The sequence below is a fragment of the Cupressus sempervirens genome, chromosome 10 (genome assembly GCF_028749045.1).
Source record: "Cupressus sempervirens isolate cs-2001-9-10 chromosome 10, ASM2874904v1, whole genome shotgun sequence".
In the NCBI taxonomy this organism is placed as follows: domain Eukaryota; kingdom Viridiplantae; phylum Streptophyta; class Pinopsida; order Cupressales; family Cupressaceae; genus Cupressus; species Cupressus sempervirens.
The window spans coordinates 443,602,172-443,620,467 of NC_143127.1; positions in this window are offsets into that span (position 1 = coordinate 443,602,172).

Sequence of the window (18,296 nt, forward strand, 5' to 3'; positions counted from 1 at the left end):
TCCCTCAGATCAACATTCATTTTTTGTCCACACTCTCTTTCAGCAAAGCTCCAGAAATGACCCTTCTTCTCTTTCAAATTCCTCCATATTTTATCTTTTAATTCCCCATTGTAAGTATTGTTATGTCCTTTCATTTACAAAAGTGGCCTACATGAGAATAGAAAGTTTCATAACCAAGAATAACCACTCTTCATTCCTTTGTCTAACATTTATCACATAACATTATTCTCTTCTAGTAGAGTCATAGATATTATTAGGAGCATGTAGTTCTATTTTTTGTAACCTTATTGACATATCTTCCTACGCTTCCATGGTGTGAGATATGGAAGCATTGAGATCTTGGTTAACAATATGGTTGTATAGATCAAACACCTAACTCTTAAATGGTTCAATATGTGGCCTGTCTCTTTCACTAGCCCATAATCTCTTACTATCAAAGTATATTTTATGGTCATTCCTTGACCCCTTTCTAATTGGAAGAGGGTTGGTTTCCTTTGCATACATATATCTATCAAATGATTCTCCTCTACTGATCTCATTCTAAATCGAAGAGATCAAAGCACTAATATGGATATCGCTTGTACAACATAGTGGATTCCAATCTTTATTCTATGGTATAACTAAGTTATGTAAATAAAATTCATAGAGTAGATATTTTATGTGCTTTGGAGAATTTTATTGGCATCATATGATTCATTGGGATTTTTAAGTAAATGATTCTTCTCATGCCATAACCTTATCATTTAAAAATTTAAACATAACTCCTAAGATGCATGGCATAGACTAGAGATGGTGATCAATACTCTAGTATTTGAGGAATGAATTTAATTACCTACTTAAAATTGTCTTTCAAATTGGAAATCTCCATGTCCATATTGTGGATTACTTTCTTAAATCTTCTGATCTCCATCTCATAGGAAGTATTTTTATCAATCATTTCCTTATAGCACTCCATCATTGTAGGAAAACTAGTCACATGAAGATGAGGCCTAATGGTATCTTCATTTCCTTTCTCTTCTACTTTATCTTAGCCATTTGTTTGATAGCTATCTTGGCCATGTATTTCCTCTATTCTTATCTCAAGGTCTATTGAGGATGTTTCCCAAATTCCTTCAAATTTATCAAGATTCTCATGATGCATTATGGCATTAGTAGGTTTATCCTATATGGTTGGTATTTCTTCTCCCTATGGCTACATAGGAACTAATTGTCCTATTTCACTACCATGTGGCTACATTTCAAGTGGCACTAGAGGTTCTTGCTACTTTTTCATAGGTTGAGCCTCACTCATTTATCCATTATTCCCTTGATTATCTTGTACAATGATATGCTCTTTTATTTCCTTGACCTCCTCTTCAATCTAAATTTCTCCCTCTTACAAAGGTTCATCCCAAAAAAATTCCATAGTATCTTCCTCCACTTGTTCTGTAGGATTATTTTGTAATGTTCTTTTCGTCAAAAAATTTCTATTCTTATTATTTCAAGAAATTACTCTTCCAGTATCTCTTGCATATATTCTTATGGATTCTCATCTAGTTTATCCTAAATTTATTCATCCATGCCCTCCTATGATTGATCTATTGACTCATCCTACCAATTGTTAAATCACCAAGCCTAGGCCCTTGATACCCTTCCTTGCTCATATACTTCCCTTATTTCCCATGTAATGTACTATTAGAATGTAAAGGCATGGTTGAGGATGTAGAGGCACTAGGTGAAGATTGTGAGGGAGATGTAGTATGATATGAAGGTTTGGACTCAATATTCATAGTAGGTGGTATGGGCATTTCTTGGCTTTGAAGTCTAGCTTAGAGGAATAGGAACTAATTTTGTCTTTTATGATATCATGGATTTGGGAGGAAGATTCTTTAGATTGATTTCTTTTTACAACCATTGGAGTAGACCTAAGGGTTTCTTTATGTGGGGATTCTTCATACATTTTATGTTTCCCTTTTCTAGTCAAAGGTCCAACTTCAGAAGTTGAGGATTTTTCTTGGACACATGGAACTCTTTGAGAAATGGGAATATGATCCTTTGAATTTGATGTATTAGAGGTGGATTATTTATATTTAGAAGGGTCAACTATAGAGGGTTTAGGCTTGGATAATGAACCTTTGCATTTATCGGTGAGAGGTTGGCCTCTAGGGATGACATTTTGAATTTATAGATCAAACCTTATACATATAATAAATTCCTCCTAAGAAATTGGGGAAATATCCCTAACTATCCATTCTACTAGAGATTAATCATACAATGATGAGAAATAGAATCAATTCTACCCTTTCTATACTCAACAATAGTGTTAGAAAGTAAATTTTACATAAATTCAAGAACATTCATCAACATACCATGGCATAGATAGGATAATAGATTGAAATGATGAGAATGCAAGACAAAGAACCAACCTTTTCATGTGATGTTTTTCATAATATAGGTGGCTTTAGGAATCCACTATGGTAGCAAGCTCAATATCTTTTCCCTTTCTTATATTTATTAACTACAAGGTCTTTTAGTCTTGAAAATTCAGCCCAAGCACTTCTAGCATGTTTTTTTGACGAAACAAGTCTCCAAACTAAGGTAATCTAGTTACTTATAAAATTTTGTCAACTAAACAATCTATGGTGACCCCTTTTAGTCTAGCTCATTCATTAATAGGTGTTCTTATGAAATTTTTAGCTATGTCATTGTTGTATGTTACCAACTTGAGGAATTTATCAAGTCAACCATAGATCTAAAGCGGAGGTAAATTATGTGCATCTTGTAGAAATAGATGATGATCTTTTGGTTCATGTTGAATAGGTTGGCCACCCATTCTATTCTTATACTCTGCTACCAAATTATACTTAATTCAAATAGAACCCTAGTGAAAAAACTTGTGTAGAGTTTGGAAAACTATGTTTATCCCTCAAATAAAATGATTAAACTTCTTTCAATAAGTCACTTAGTTCAAAAAAATGTAGAAAAAGAAGAAAATATCAACTTGCGAATGGAAATTTAGACAAAAAGAGTTGCGTAAAGAGAAATTAATGACAAAAAAAAATTTATTGCAGGAGTGATGGATGTGACTATTTAATTTTTATTTAGATATCCTCATATCCTAGGTGTGGTGAAAGGATATTTCTTTCATGATGACATGGCCTTGTGATAGTGAAAAGTAAAATGTGGACAATATATTAAGAAATTTTACAAAAAGTTATGTACTTGTAGAATGACCAAAAAGGGATGCAACCAAAAAGGTGTGTTATTTCTTATATTAAATACCTAAATACTTATAATTAGTGCAACAATAAATTAAATATGAGTTAAAGTGAAGTGAACCTATGATGCCATGATAGATCTAACTATTCTAATTCTAGTTCATTTATTAAAAAGAGTGTTTTAGAAAAGATGAAGTGATGATGTATGAGTAATGGATGAAGTAGCAGAAGGAGAGATGGAATGGATAATGAAAAAATGATGAGGTGGAATAGAAGAGAATGAGGGCTAGTAAGGTAACTATTTTATTACAAAAGTACATGCTTACCTATGTATTGCCTAGGGAATTGAGGCAATACTCAATCCCTTTAGTTGTAAGAACCTCAACATCATCTTATTAAAAATGGATCAAGAACTCTTTATTTTTTACTGGCTTGATGTAGGGTTTTAACCTATGCACATTGACCAAAAAATTAAATCTGACATCATCAATGGTGTTGAGGTGTACTACACCATTTCAAAAAAATCAAGCAATCTCATAAGGACCCAACCATCTAGTTTATGAATTTACCTAGATGTCTTCATAACTAGCATCATACAAAAGAGCCTAATATTTTTCCTTGAACAACTTATCTTTTATGTATTTTTCATGTCATTTTATCCTTTAATTTTGAATCATCTTTGTATGTTGCAAGGAACTCTATCAGATCTCATCCAAAGCATTAAGCTTCATGGTCTACTATCCTTGTGTTGTGGTTAAATCTAAATTAAGTTGCAACATTGTCCTTAAATTTTTACGTTCAAACTCAATAGGCATTACAAATTTTTTCCCATATAGCATCTCAAAAGGTGTGAATTTTGTGGTGGTTTTCCATGACATCCTATATGCCCATATAGCTTCAAGTAATTTGTTAGCCCAATTCTTCCTATATTGTCATGTCCCCTTTTTAGTGACATGTTATTTTTTAATGAATTTTCCTATTATGGACTCTCGTAGGTAGATGGTTTTGGTGAGAAAGTATTCTAATGATTATTTGGGGATTTGATGGTCTTGTTTGCTCTTGGAGAGATGGGGTTTATCATATTTTAATTTTTATGTGTTATGCAGGGCCAAAATATTATAATTTTGAATTGAGTTGCACTTTTTATTTTATTAAGTTACTTTAATATAAAAGTGCATTATAAAGGGATTTCATAAAAAATATTTTATGGATACTTCTAGAAGTTCTTAGAGGCTTCTTAGAAAAGTGCATAAATAGAGTATTTGGCCTCCCATTTGGACATCCCAAGTTTTGAGTTACACTACTTTTCTCTTTGAACATTTGTGGTGCCATTTTGGTCTGCAAATTGTCATTTAATCTTTGGGAATAGAGTCTCCTAAGGATTTGCATAACTAAGGAGGTGAAATATCCTTTGAAGCATTGCACTTTGGAAGTGCTATTTAGCTACTTCAAGTTGGTCTTATTTGGACATTTTTCAGCAAGGTTTGATTTTTAGCTTGGATATACATTTTTGCTCACATCTCACTATTGGCTAGGAGTTTGATTTTTATTTTTTGGGAGAATTTTCCTTGGAGCCTAGTGATTATTTCAATACCAATCTTGGCATCTTTCATCCCATCATTTATTTTTGTTGGCTAACATACTAGTCTATACATGTACGATTGTACCCGCAAGTCGTACAGTTAGCAAATTTGAGGATAGTTTGGTGTTGCATTTTCATCATTTCAAATCAGAATTCAGTCTCTAGCATTTGCTCAATCTAGGTTCTTTCTTTTCAGTTTGTAATTGCAAGAAATTCTTAGTTGTATTTAGACAGTAAGGTTTTATTTTTAATGTGCCAAGCTATAATGCCTTGTGATAAAAATCACATATCATATGTAAAAGCATTTTTTAATCATTGAATGAAAATATTGGCACTATTTTTCATCAGTTATTTGAGTAGATTTGTTGTACAATAATTTCCTTTTTTTAGCATTTTACTTTTAGTAGTGTATTTAGTTTTCATGCCAAGTGTTTGATGAAATTCCATAGTTTAGTATTAGTGATTATTAGCGGCCTATTGGTAATGGTCATTACAGTGGTATCAAAGCTAGATCCTACCATCTTGAGGGTTTAGCAATCACATGCAGCCACTTGGGGTTGGCTCTCACAGATTTTACTCTCCCAGGAAAACTTTGTTTGACAGGGAACAAGATTTTGACAGGTAGTCAGACACCATGGGTGATAGACAAGAACATAGCCCACGAAGAGACAATAGGAATGAGGATTAGAAAATAAGGGAATTTTTTTAGAGAAATGGTTATAGGACAAGAGTGGATGGCTCAGGCTTTTTAGGCACTCACACCATGGTTGAGTGCATGAACCCATAGGATAGACATAATTAGGAACAAGATAAGGGGACACTAGAGCAGGATAACAAGAGTGTAGTAGGTTCATAGGGTGCTCCTAGGCATAGGTCATGGACTGCAAATAGGCCTGCACTTCCTACATTCCTTAGAGAGGTGACCTAGGAGGTAGTAGAGGATTATATGCTAGAGGACTTTCAGGATGATCTTTGAGCTACAAATGCAGAATGGCAAGCACTTCCTCCACATTTTTGTGAGTTTTTGAATTTTGATCGCTATCTGAGTTAGAGAAGAGAGCACATGAGGATTTGCAAGTAGAAATGGAGGCCTAAAGGAGGTTAGTAAAGTGAGTTGTAGCAATTTTCTAGCAAGCTCATCTTACCATCTTTCAACAATAGTGGACAGATGACAACAGAAGCTCAGATCAATAAGTTAGATACATTCCTAGCATTAAGGCCTATGTCAGAGATAGATGCTATCAAGTATGTTGCTTTGCATTTAGAGGGCACAACACATGATTGGTGGTCACATATGGTTACATTGTAGCATAATTAGGTGACATCCTATCAGGATTTTGTGGATAGAAATTTAGAGCACTTTGATAAGAAAGACCCAGAGGTCTTCTTCCATATCTTGCATAGCTAAGACAAATAGATAGTTCAAAGGTCTACATTAGTGAGTTTTAGAGATTATCAATGATGGTTTAGGATGTGTCTAAGAGGAGGTTGGTTATACTATTCACAAAGGGGTTTTATGAACCTCTAAAGGGGTAGATCAAGGAATTTGATCCCCCTTCATTGCAGGATGCTATGAGGAAGGCACAGAGCATGGAGCTCACTGCACCCTCTAGTAGGTTAACCTCCAGGAGTACTTCATTCAAGGACAATAAGAATTTTGATAAAAATAAGGGAAAAAAGGGAGATACCAAGGGTAAGTCTACTACACCATTGGATATGGAGACACTGAATGATTCACACAGGAAAAGCTATGTTTTTATTGCAAGGGTCCCTATGACGGAGATCATGATTGTCCTATGAGACCTAAGGGGAAGGCTAATAGGGTTATGTGGGCTTATTAAGAGGATTTAGATTTTGATAATTCTAGACATGAGATTGATCATAGTGATGCAGAGCCCATGGTAGAAGCAAAAACTCCAAAGACTATGAAGGAGCCTAAGTTGCACTTCCAAGAGGTAGGCTTTTCTAGCATTTAACAAGAAGGATCTTTTAGACTGTGTGGTATTCTAGCAGGGCAGAGAGTTATTACTTTGGTTGATACAAGTGCTACACACAATTTCATTAGTGCACATTTTGTTGAGCATTGTGGTATTATGACTAAAGATTTTGAGGGACTGCAAGTATAGGTTGCTAATAGTTATACTCTTAAGTGCAATAGGATGGTTACAAATTTTCCCTTATGCCTAAACAACTATGAGTTCAAGGTGGACTAATATGTTGTCAACATGGGTGATATAGATATTTTTCTTGGGATGGAGTGGTTGTGCTCATTGGAAGAGGTCATCTTCAAATTGAAGGACATGGAGATTAAGTTTGAAGTGGATGAGAAGAAACACATTTTGAGAGCCATCAGGAATGGAGACATCAAGACTATTTCCTTTAGATGGATGGAGAGGTTAGCCAGACATGATGACATTGAGTAGGTAGCCATATGTACTCTCATACCTACATAGGAGGGAAAACATAAGACAAAGTATCATCTAGACATATAGAGGTTGAGAGTGAAGTATGACAAAGTCTTCAGTGACATTCCACCAGGTAGACCACTAGATAGAGGTATTGAGCACATCATTGAGTTGGAGGAGGGTGCTAAACCTATGATGATTACACTTTATAGGCATCCTAAAAGATTCAAGGATGAGATTGAGAAAACCATCAAGGAGATTCTTGTGATGGGTCACATCAGACCTAGCAAGTCTCCTTTTGCTTCTTTAGTTGTTATGGTGAAGAAAAAGGATGGTACATTGAGGATGTGTATTGATTATAGGGTGTTGAACAAAAGGACAATCAAGAATAGGTACCCAATTCCATAGATTGATGAGTTGATTAATGAGCTTCATGGTGCATGTTACTTTATGAAGATTGATTTGAGATCCGGCTACCATCAAATCAGAGTTAGAGAGTAGGATATTGAGAAGACTTCCTTCAGATGTCATTGTGGGCACTTTGAGTTTTTGGTCATGCCATTTGGGTTGACCAATGTGCCAGCTACTTTTTAGTCCACCATGAATAGGGTCTTCTATCACCAGTTGAGGAAGTATGGATTAGTCTTCTTTGATGATATTTTGATTTACAATAGGACTTGGCAGGAGCACATGGAGCACTTGGAGATAGTTTTGGGAATCTTGCAGCCAGAGTCCTTGTATGCCAAGGAGTCCAAATGTGATTTGAGCATGAAAAAGCTATTGTATTTGGGTCACATCATTAGTGCAGAGGGAGTAAGGATGGATCCTAATAAGATCTGTGCTATTGTGGATTGGCCTCCCCTAGAGAACCTGACATAGTTGAGAGGGTTTCTTGGGTTGTGTGGTTTCTATCACATATTTGTCAGTGGGTATTTATTCATGCAACTCCTATGATAGATTTGATGAAGAAGGGAGCCTTTGTTTGGACACCTGAGGCACAAGCTTTCTTTGAGAGATTCAAGAAGGTCATGACTACATGTCCTATGTTAGCATTGCCTGACTTCTCAAAGCCATTTGAGCTTTAATGTGATACATTTGGAGAGGTTATTGGTGTTGTTCTGATGTAGGAAAAGTACCCCATTGCATTCTAGAGCAAGAAGCTCCATGGGCTAGAGAGATCATTTAGTATAAATGACAAGGAGATGTTGGCTATTATGCATGCATTGGCTAAATTCAGGCAGTATCTGGAGGGTGGTAATTTTTGCATTAAAACTAGCCACAATAGTTTGAGACATTTCCTTAGACAGAGAGATCTCAATGATAGGTAGCAAAAGTGGGTTAGTTAACTGCAGGCTTATGATTTTGACATCTCCTATGTGAAAGGGGCTCAAAATGTGGTACCAAATGCATTGTCATGTAGACCACATTTCAGTGCTATGATTCGGATATCAGAGGATTGGAGGCACTTGATCATTGTTGAGTATGCTAGAGATTCATGGGCATCCAAGATTTTTGATGGGACAGTTGTTGATACCAAGTATACACTTGTGGATGATTTTATTGTCTACAAGAATAGGATATTCTTAGTCCTAGGATCGAAGGTGAAGTGTATTGTTATGAGAGAATTTCATGATTCACCTATAGCTGGACATCCTAGATACTTCAAAACATATAGGTAGGTATGGGAGTAGTTCACATGGAAGTAGCTCAAGGAAAATGTGTTGCAACATGTTAGAGAGTTCCCTATTTGTCAGCAGAATAAACAAGAGTGCACATTCCCAGCAGGGCTCCTACAACCACTTCCCATTCCTAAAAGGAAGTGGGAGTGTATATCCATGGATTTCATTATGGGCTTGCCTAAGGCCCAAGGGAAAGATTATATCTATGTGGTAGTAGATAGGTTAACAAAGTATGCACAATTATTTCCCATCACTACTACTTACACATCAATGCAGCTGGTTGAAATCTTTTTCAGGGAGATCTTCATACTACATGGGATACCCCAAAGCATAGTAAGTGACAAGGATAGTAGGTTCTTGAGTCATTTTTGTTAGGAGGTGTTCCATTTTTGTAGCACTAAGGTCACACCTAGCACCAGTTACCACCCGCAGACTGATGGGCAGACAAAGATAGTAAATAAGTGGGTGGAGAGATATTTGAGGAACTACGTGGCTGGTCATCAGAAAGCATGGGTTAGATGGATTTAATTATGTGAGTATTTCTATATTACTACCTATCACGTGTCTATTTAGATGACTCCTTTTAGAGCATTATATGACTATAATGCACCGAGTTTTGTTGATTTACTTATGAGTGATGTTAGAGTTCCTCGTGCTAGGGATTTGCTTTAGGAGAGCAAGGACATTGTTGATGTTCTTAGAGATAATATTTCTTTAGCATTGAATCAACATAAGAAGTATGCCACATGGGAGGGAGAAGATATTTTGCAACATTCAACTTTGAGATTGCTTGAGGGCAAGCAATTTCAGGAGGGGCGGACTGTCATGTCCCCTTTTCAGTGACATGTTATTTTTTAGTGAATTTTTCTATTATGGACTCTCGTAGGTAGATGGTTTTGGTGAGAGATTCATTGTGATGTTTATTTTGGGATTGGATGGTTTTATTTTCTTTTGGAGAGATGGGGTTTATCATATTTTTATTTTTATGTGTTATGCGAGGCCAAAATATTATAATTTTGAATTGAGTTGCACTTTTTATTTTATTAAGTTACTTTAATATAAAAGTGCATTATAAAGGGATTTCATAAAAGATATTTTATGGATACTTCTAGAAGTTCTTAGAGGCTTCTTAGATAAGTGCATAAATAGAGTGCTTGGCCTCTCATTTGGACATCCCAAGTTTTGAGTTACACTACTTTTCTCTTTGAGCATTTGTGGCACCATCTTGGTTTGCAGATTATCATTTAATATTTGGGAATAGAGTCTCCTAAGGATTTGCATAACTAAGGAGGTGAAATATCCTTTGAAGGGTTACACTTTGGAAGTGGTATTCAGCTACTTCAAGTTGGGCTTATTTGGACTTTTTTCAGCAAGATTTGATTTTCAGCTTGGACATACATTTTTGCTCATATCTCACTATTGGATAGGAGTTTGATTTTTATTTTCTGGGAGAATTTTCCTTGGAGCTTGGCAATTATTTCAATTCCAATTTTGGCATCCTTCATTCCAACATTTATTTTTTTTCGCTACCATACTAGTCTATACATGTACGGTTGTACCTACAAGCTGTACGATCAGAAAATTGGAGGGTAGTTTGGAGTTGCATTTTCATCATTTCAACTCACTATTCAGTCTCCAACATTTGCTCAATCCAAGTTCTTTCTTTTCAGTTTGTAATTGCAAGAAATTCTTAGTTGTATTCAACCAGTAATGGTTTATTTGTAATGTGCCAAGTTGTAATGCCTTGTGATGAAAATTGCATATCATATGTAAAAGCATTTGGTTATCATTGAATGAATATATTGGCACTATTTTGAGTCAGTTATTTGAGAAAATTTGTTGTACAACAATTTCCTTTATTCAGCATTTTATTTTCAGCAGTGTATTTAGTTTGCATGCCAAGTGTTTGACAAAATTCCACAGTTCAGTATTAGTGGTTATTAGTGGCCTATTTGTAAGGGTCATTATATATGTAGACTTCTTATATTTTTTAAACTAGATTTAATGTCTATTTTGATGATTACATCTTGGCCATTTTCCTCTAGATGATAGGGTGTCTACTTCCTATGACTTATGTTGTATTGATTTACTAGGTTCATAATAAGTGTAGTGAATTGTTCCCCTTAATCAGTAATTATATCCCTAGGAACTTCAAACATGGTAAAAATTTCCTTATAGAGGAATTTCACTACTTTGTTATCCTAGCATGTTTCATAGGCCTATATTTTGCCCAATCAATCACACAATCAATGCATACAAGGATATAAGACTTATCATTTGAAGGTGGATTAATGGGACCTACAAAGTCCAATCCCCATTTGTCAAAGGGGGTCACAATGACTTGTTGGAATAAGTGAATCTCATTAGACTAGGTTGGATGGCCCATCCTTTGGCACCTATCACATGTCCTAGTATATTAGTTACATCCTTATATAGAGTTGGCCAGTAATAACTAGCATTCAAAATCTTCATAGAATTTCATAAGTTTCCTCTTCTCTCATACACCTCCTCATTATTTGATCTAGTCCAATATAAAACATAAACTTTGCAATCCAATGAAAGGTAAAGCTTTTCTCTACTAAAAATCTCATTTCTTAAGGTGATATGCGAGGAGGAGTTCATCCTACATATAAATAGTTAGCTATTTATGCATACCGTGATTGAATAGCCTTGATGGAGAACAAGTGCTCATCAAGGAAGGAATCTTCTATGTTTGCAAGACCATCGTGTCATTGGATTCTAGAAAGGAAATCTAGTACTATATTATCTTTACTTGGTTTGTCCATAATTGTAATATTAAACTCTTGTATGAATAATAAAAACCTAGCTAAAATTCATGTGATTGAATTTTTTCTCATTAGGTACTAGATTGTTGTATGATTAGTATGAACAAAAATAGTATAGTCTATGATGTAGTGCTTGACTTTATTGAGTGTATAGATAGCATCTCCTTGTAACATCTTACTAACATAGTAGATAACATGTTCTATTGATCCACTTTTGTGTCCCAAAAAGGAACCAATGGCATAATCTTATGCATATGTGTGGATATGAAATGGTAGAGACTAATTTGATCCTTTTAACACAAGTGGTTGGGTGAGAGAAATCTTAAGATCAAGAAATCCATTTTCAAACTCTTTTGTCCAAACAAATTATGCATCATTTTTTAGTAAACTATATAAAGGTCATGTTATTTTACTAAAATTTTCAATGAATTTTTATAGTAACCAAAATGACCTAGAAAGATCCTACATTATTTATTTTTTCTAGGAGAAGGTAGACCAGAAATAACATCAATTTTAGAAGGGTCCACCTAAATTCGTACAGCTAAGATGTAGTGACCCAACACTATTCCTTCTTGTATCATCATAAAATATTTTTGAATATTTAGGGGCAAATTATGGTCGTTGCATATTTTTAGTATTTTTTCTAGATTTTCCTTAGCCTCATAAAATGTTTTACCATAAATAGTGAAGTCTTTCATGTAAATCTCCATACAATCATATGAGATATCAGAGAAAATACTAATCACAATCCTTTGGAAGGTTGTAGGAGCATTACAAAGACCAAAAGGTAAAACTACATAGGTAAATGTACCCAAGGGACTTGTAAAAATGGTCTTCTCTTGATCTTTGAGAGAAGCCTTTATCTGATTATAGCCACTAAAACCATCAAGGAAAGAGAAGTACCTCTTCCCTGCTAAGTTATCTAGGACTTAATCAATAACTGGCAAAGGAAAATGATCCTTTTTTGTGGTTGTATTGAGCTCCCTATAATATTCACACACTCTCTACTTCCCCACTTTCTTTTCAATAATAACCTATAGAGAAAAAAATTGTCTATTTGAGATGGGGTAGATAAAGAAAATATTTAATATTTTTTGTTATTCCTCTTTGACTATCTCCCTTAAGGATGGATTAATTATTCTTTGAGGTTGTCTTAGAATATTGAATTTTTCATTGATGAATATCTAGTGAATATACAATTTTGGATTTAAGCCTTTCATATCACTACTATTGCATGAAAAGGTTATCTAATGGGTAGTAAGCACTTGGACAATTGACCCCTACTTTTCTATAGAAATCTTGCTATTAATATTCAAGATTTTTCCTTAAACAAATTCTTCTTGGAAAGTCAACTCAATCATAGATACTTCTAATAGAAAGGGGATTTCTACTTCATGGGTCAACAAGTTATGTAAACAATCTTTTAGGATTAACCACCAAAATAAATAATAGTTACATGAAAATATAACCAAAATTATAAATAATAGATTGCACAAAACAGAACACAAGATAAAGAGTTAATGCGGTTCACCCGATCCTTGAGCTACATCCACCAACAACAAGTCCAATATGATTATTATCTAGTGATTACAATCCACATTCCCTTGTAGCTAAATACTACCACAAGAAGCTATAATATCACCATGCATTATGAAACCCCTAACCCTAAGTCATTTTCTATAAACTTTTACAGCTTACAAAATTAGGGGTAGAATATGTCATCCAATAGAAAAATAGCAGCCAACTCCTTTTATAATATAAGGTCAATTTTGGCTTCAGAGATGTTGCCCCCTCAACCCTTGCAAAGGTGTTTCCCCTCAACCCCACCCTGTACTATGATAGGGAGCACACCTGGAGCACTACCCTAGGACCCCGCAGGGGCGCTACCCCCAGACCCCATAGAAATAATCTAGGGAGAAATTGTGTTGAATAAACTTCTAAGTCTTATTAGGCTCCACATCACAACACAATCTATTTTTGGAGGATAATGTGTTGAAGCATAAAGAGGAAGGATTATTTATAATGAGCATGGATCATTTTCAAAAAGAAAGTATTCTAAGCCATAATTATTATACAATACATTAGATATCACTTCTTCTTCTTCTTTCTTTTCAATAAAGAGCTCTCTCTTAATCATCATCAAATTTACAACAATATTTACTTCTTCCACTTCTCCTAAATCTGGCCAAACTATTTCTTTAGTCTCAATTTGAGGTTATTTTGGAGCATATAAATTGAGCTTCTTAGTTCTATATCCATCATAAATTGTCATACTACTAGACTACAACCTATATAAGCATTTCTAATGGCTAATTATGGTCTATCTAGTATCACATGATATCTCCCAATGTAACTTTTGGAGACAAATTCATTAAACCATAAGGGTACTCCCATAAATCCAATGCAACCACAAGGTCTTCTGCTACTCCATCTAGTTTTATAGTTGAGCTATCAACAAGTTGCAAGACTAAGGGTTTAGTTATTAGATTATATATACTTAAATAATCCATAAGGTCTTTATTTGTGACATTGAAAGCTTACCCTTGGTCCATTTAACTATTCTTAACTCTAACTCCTTTAATGATAATATCCACCATAGGGCTACTAGGGTTTGAATATTTATGGATGGTAAGCTTCCCTAGCATTAAGTTGGAGATTTGGCCTAGGAAATGCATAGTCTAAGGGTCCTTCCTTTTTCTACTTGGTTTCTTTAGACATGCTTCTTTTATATCCTTGTTGTAGATAAGGATCTCCTTTATTTCTTAAAACAAGGTTAATTTCAAATATATGTGTTTTAGCTCATCTAGGAGATCAATGGTAGGGTCATCAATTTTTTGAAAAACTTCACTTTCTAATATTTGGCTAGAGTTTGGGTAGCATTATCCTTAGGGTCATTTCCTTGGATTGCATCTTAGTGATTACAGGAGTAGGTGTGGGTAAAACCATTCTCGAGCTTAGGTTAATATTGTTTAAGTTGATGGAATAAGTAGGTTGTTGGTTAGTATTAATGGAATAAACTTCTTATTATTATTGAGGTTGATTATTTGAATAAGGTGGTCATTGAGAAGGTGGCTAAGTTGTATTGTGACTGTGTCCTTGATTTATTGTAGGAGGTGGAATAACTTACTATTATTGAGGTTGTTATAGGAAACTAGCAGGTTGGTTTGACCATTGTTGGCCTTGTCTCTACTACTTAAACTATTGAAAATTCCCCTATGGAGGTTGTCATTGATTTTGAGGTTTTCATTAGTTCTATTGTGGTGGATATCACTAATTTTTTTGTGGTGGTTTCCATTGATTCTTTTGTGGGTTTTTGTTCCAACAAGGTGTATCCTAAGGGCCAAAATTTTGGGGGTGCTTTTCTTCCATTTATTATTATATGAACCAAAATTTTGCAAACTATCTTGAGACATACATTATCTTTGGGCCCAAGGCTTACAATGAGAAATATAAAACACATCCTCATATCCATAATTTCCTTCACTTTAGTGGGTAGATGTTGCACATTTGAGTTAGCCACTATCTTGCATCTACAATCCCTTTTATTTTGTCTATAGTATAGGTAATATTCAGTGAGCATTGCTTCAACCTTGTCTTAATTCCTTTTAACTTGCATGGTATCGAGATGAGTAGAAACATTTTTAATGATATTTTTTCTTGAATTCATACAAAAAAAAGGAAATACCCCCCTTCTATACTCCATAGCCACTTGCTTTTGCAACAAAGGGTCTAAACCCTATTCCCTTTTTTACTGTTTCTCTAGAATGATTGAGATGAATTTTCTTGATATCACTCAAACTACTTTAGCTTATGTCTCCTCCATTCATGAGTTATAGTGCCTCTATAAAAGTATCATTAAACCCTCTTATAAAACTATGATACTGAAACTCCTCACTCATTGAATGTTGAGTGTTCTTTATGGTCTAAACAATAATCTTGACATGTATCCTCCAAGATTTCATCCCCTTTTTGTGACTTATTAAAGATGTCATACACACTCATATAATTTCCCCTACAATATTCCTTAAACTATTTTCCTAAGAAAAAATAATTTACTTCATCCCAAGAGGTTGATACGTCAGTGCCTAACTCTAATAACCATCTTAAAGTTGACTCCTTTAAGGTAGAGAGAAAAAAACTTCAAATTTTATAGTTCAATTGTACACTCACAACTCCTACAATGTCAAACTAAAATAGGAAGGTGTTATGGTCTTCCATAATAAGGCCATAAAACATTAGGAGTGCAAAATAATTTATGTTCTTAAAAAAAATATTTTCATGTAGATTGGGAATAGGAAAGGTTGTCCCATCCTTGGAGGCTTGCATTGATTAACTCTTGAATTTTCTCTTGGTTGATAGATCACAAGGGAAAGAGAATTATTGTCTACGACTTGATTATCAAAATCTTTCAGATTATCTAGGTATTGAATAAGTGGATGAAGGTCTTTTAGCCCATCAAATAGGTTCATATATAAGTATAAGGAAGAAGATGAGATTACCAATTTATAGTCAGTGTTAACATATGGTTCTTCTTGGAAGAGTTTTGGTTTAGCTTCTTAGAAAATCCTTCGTTTGGTTCTTCTTGGGGATCTATTCTACTTGGAAGGAATCTTCCAAAATGGTCTCTTCTATATGCATAGAGTAGGAATACATCTAAACTATGAAAATTACTAAAATTCTAGACTATAAGTTGAATAGTACGAATGAAATTTAAGAACTTACTATCGTGCTTCTAATAGGTTCTTAGTTTAACACCATTCCTAGTAGTGGTGCCAAAAAGTTAGTGTCCTAAATAGGGATGATAACTTTGAATAGATATTACTTCACTCAAGGATTGGGCATCCAACTAGTAGTTATACCTCACTTAGGGAAATTATTTGATTTTCAACCTAGGTCTATTAAACTTGAAGTGAATCTACACAATATATGCACCAAAAACCTCCTTCAAACATGAGTTCTAGCCTAAAGAATATCATACTAGAATTAAAAAATTTTAAATAAAATGATTCTAACTTATATTATAGAGAATATAAATTATTCTCTATTTTAATGGCAAGAATTACTTTATTCCTAGTGGCTACAGGAACAACATACAACTATGTGATTATGTTGGCTATAAGAACAAATCTGCTGAGATGTTAGGAAAATAATAACAAAAAAGAGAAATAGCTAAGCTACTTTTTGAAATGGAAAAAGATTTAGCTTGCTGAAGTGAGCCCTCTTAGGTAGTTCCTTAGAAACATTAAAGATTAAGAAACCAAATCTATGAACTCTTCATTGATGTGAATTGGAAAATTATGTGGTACACTTGCTTATGACTACAATTGAAAACAATAGTAAACTATAACCCATATTTTCTTCTCAAAGAAAGACCATCACTATTTATTCATTTACATTATAACAACTAACTAACTATTCCTAGGAATTATTGAATATTTATTGCACTTTTTGACTATTTAAATTAAGAAATAGATATGAGGGAGAAAGTGAGGTAAGTTAGTTAGGAGAGTGGTGTAGGAGCACCTAAGGATTTCTTAGTCAATTCAAGTTTTTTTTTGTATGTGGGTGTGCCTCTAGGGAATTTTGGAAGTACTTTTTTTAAAGTCATGTGGACCATGGTAGGAGTGCAATAGGGTTTTGTTTGAAGAGTCTTAGGACACTTGTAGGTGCAATTAGGGATTAGCAAGATGTAAAGTCTCCTAATTTGCACAAAGCTAATGATGGTGTCAAAATAAGATTAGTAGGATCTAGGATGGGTTATAATGATCTTTAAATCATGGTTAAGGTATTTGGTAAGGTTTCATGAGCATTGGAACTCATTTAGTTAGTTTTGCGAGAAATTGCCAAAAATATGTAAATGTTGCATCTTGCAACTTTACAACTTTGAAATGTTGCTCAGACAACATTGTGCAGATGTTTAAACTCACTAAAAAATAACCCTAAGGGGGTAAGTAACTACCTAAACACCCTAAATAAGACATAACCTAACCTAATTGCAAGGTTGGACACCTATTGTATGGAGAGAAGTTTGAGTAGTGCATATTTGGAGTGGTTTTTGTTTACATCTTTTGTGTAATTTCATGACAATAGATAGTTAGAGGATTGAAATTAGCACTATAACTTGTGCATGGAGTATTTTAGATGTTTTATTGATTCTATGTACCATTAAATAGGAATTTTATTCTTCTTCTTTTTTTGTAAATATTTTTTTTTCAGCACTATCACTAGTTCTATCCAAGCAGTTTTCAAAGATGGAGTACTCACTTTCCCACTGTCCATTCTAAGTAGCCTCTTGGGAATACTGAGTAGACTTCATGTACATAAATGGTGTAGAATCTTGGGCCCTGAAATACATGTGAGCTATTTTTAATGTCTTTCCCTAGGTGAGCCTATGGTGAGCTTGGCTAAGAAACTAGACTAAGTTGCAGACAACATAACTTGCATAGGCACATAGCTAGAGCCAAAATTCATTTAGGAATTTGAAGATAGGATTATTTAAAATATTTAGTGAAGATGGATTTATCACAAAAATCCATTTCCTTTCCTAAAACTTTCCAACTTGTAGAGGAGCTAGTGAGAACCCAAAAACCCTTAATTTCACTCAAATTGAGTTAGGGTACTATACAAAAGGTGCTGACCCCAAGAAC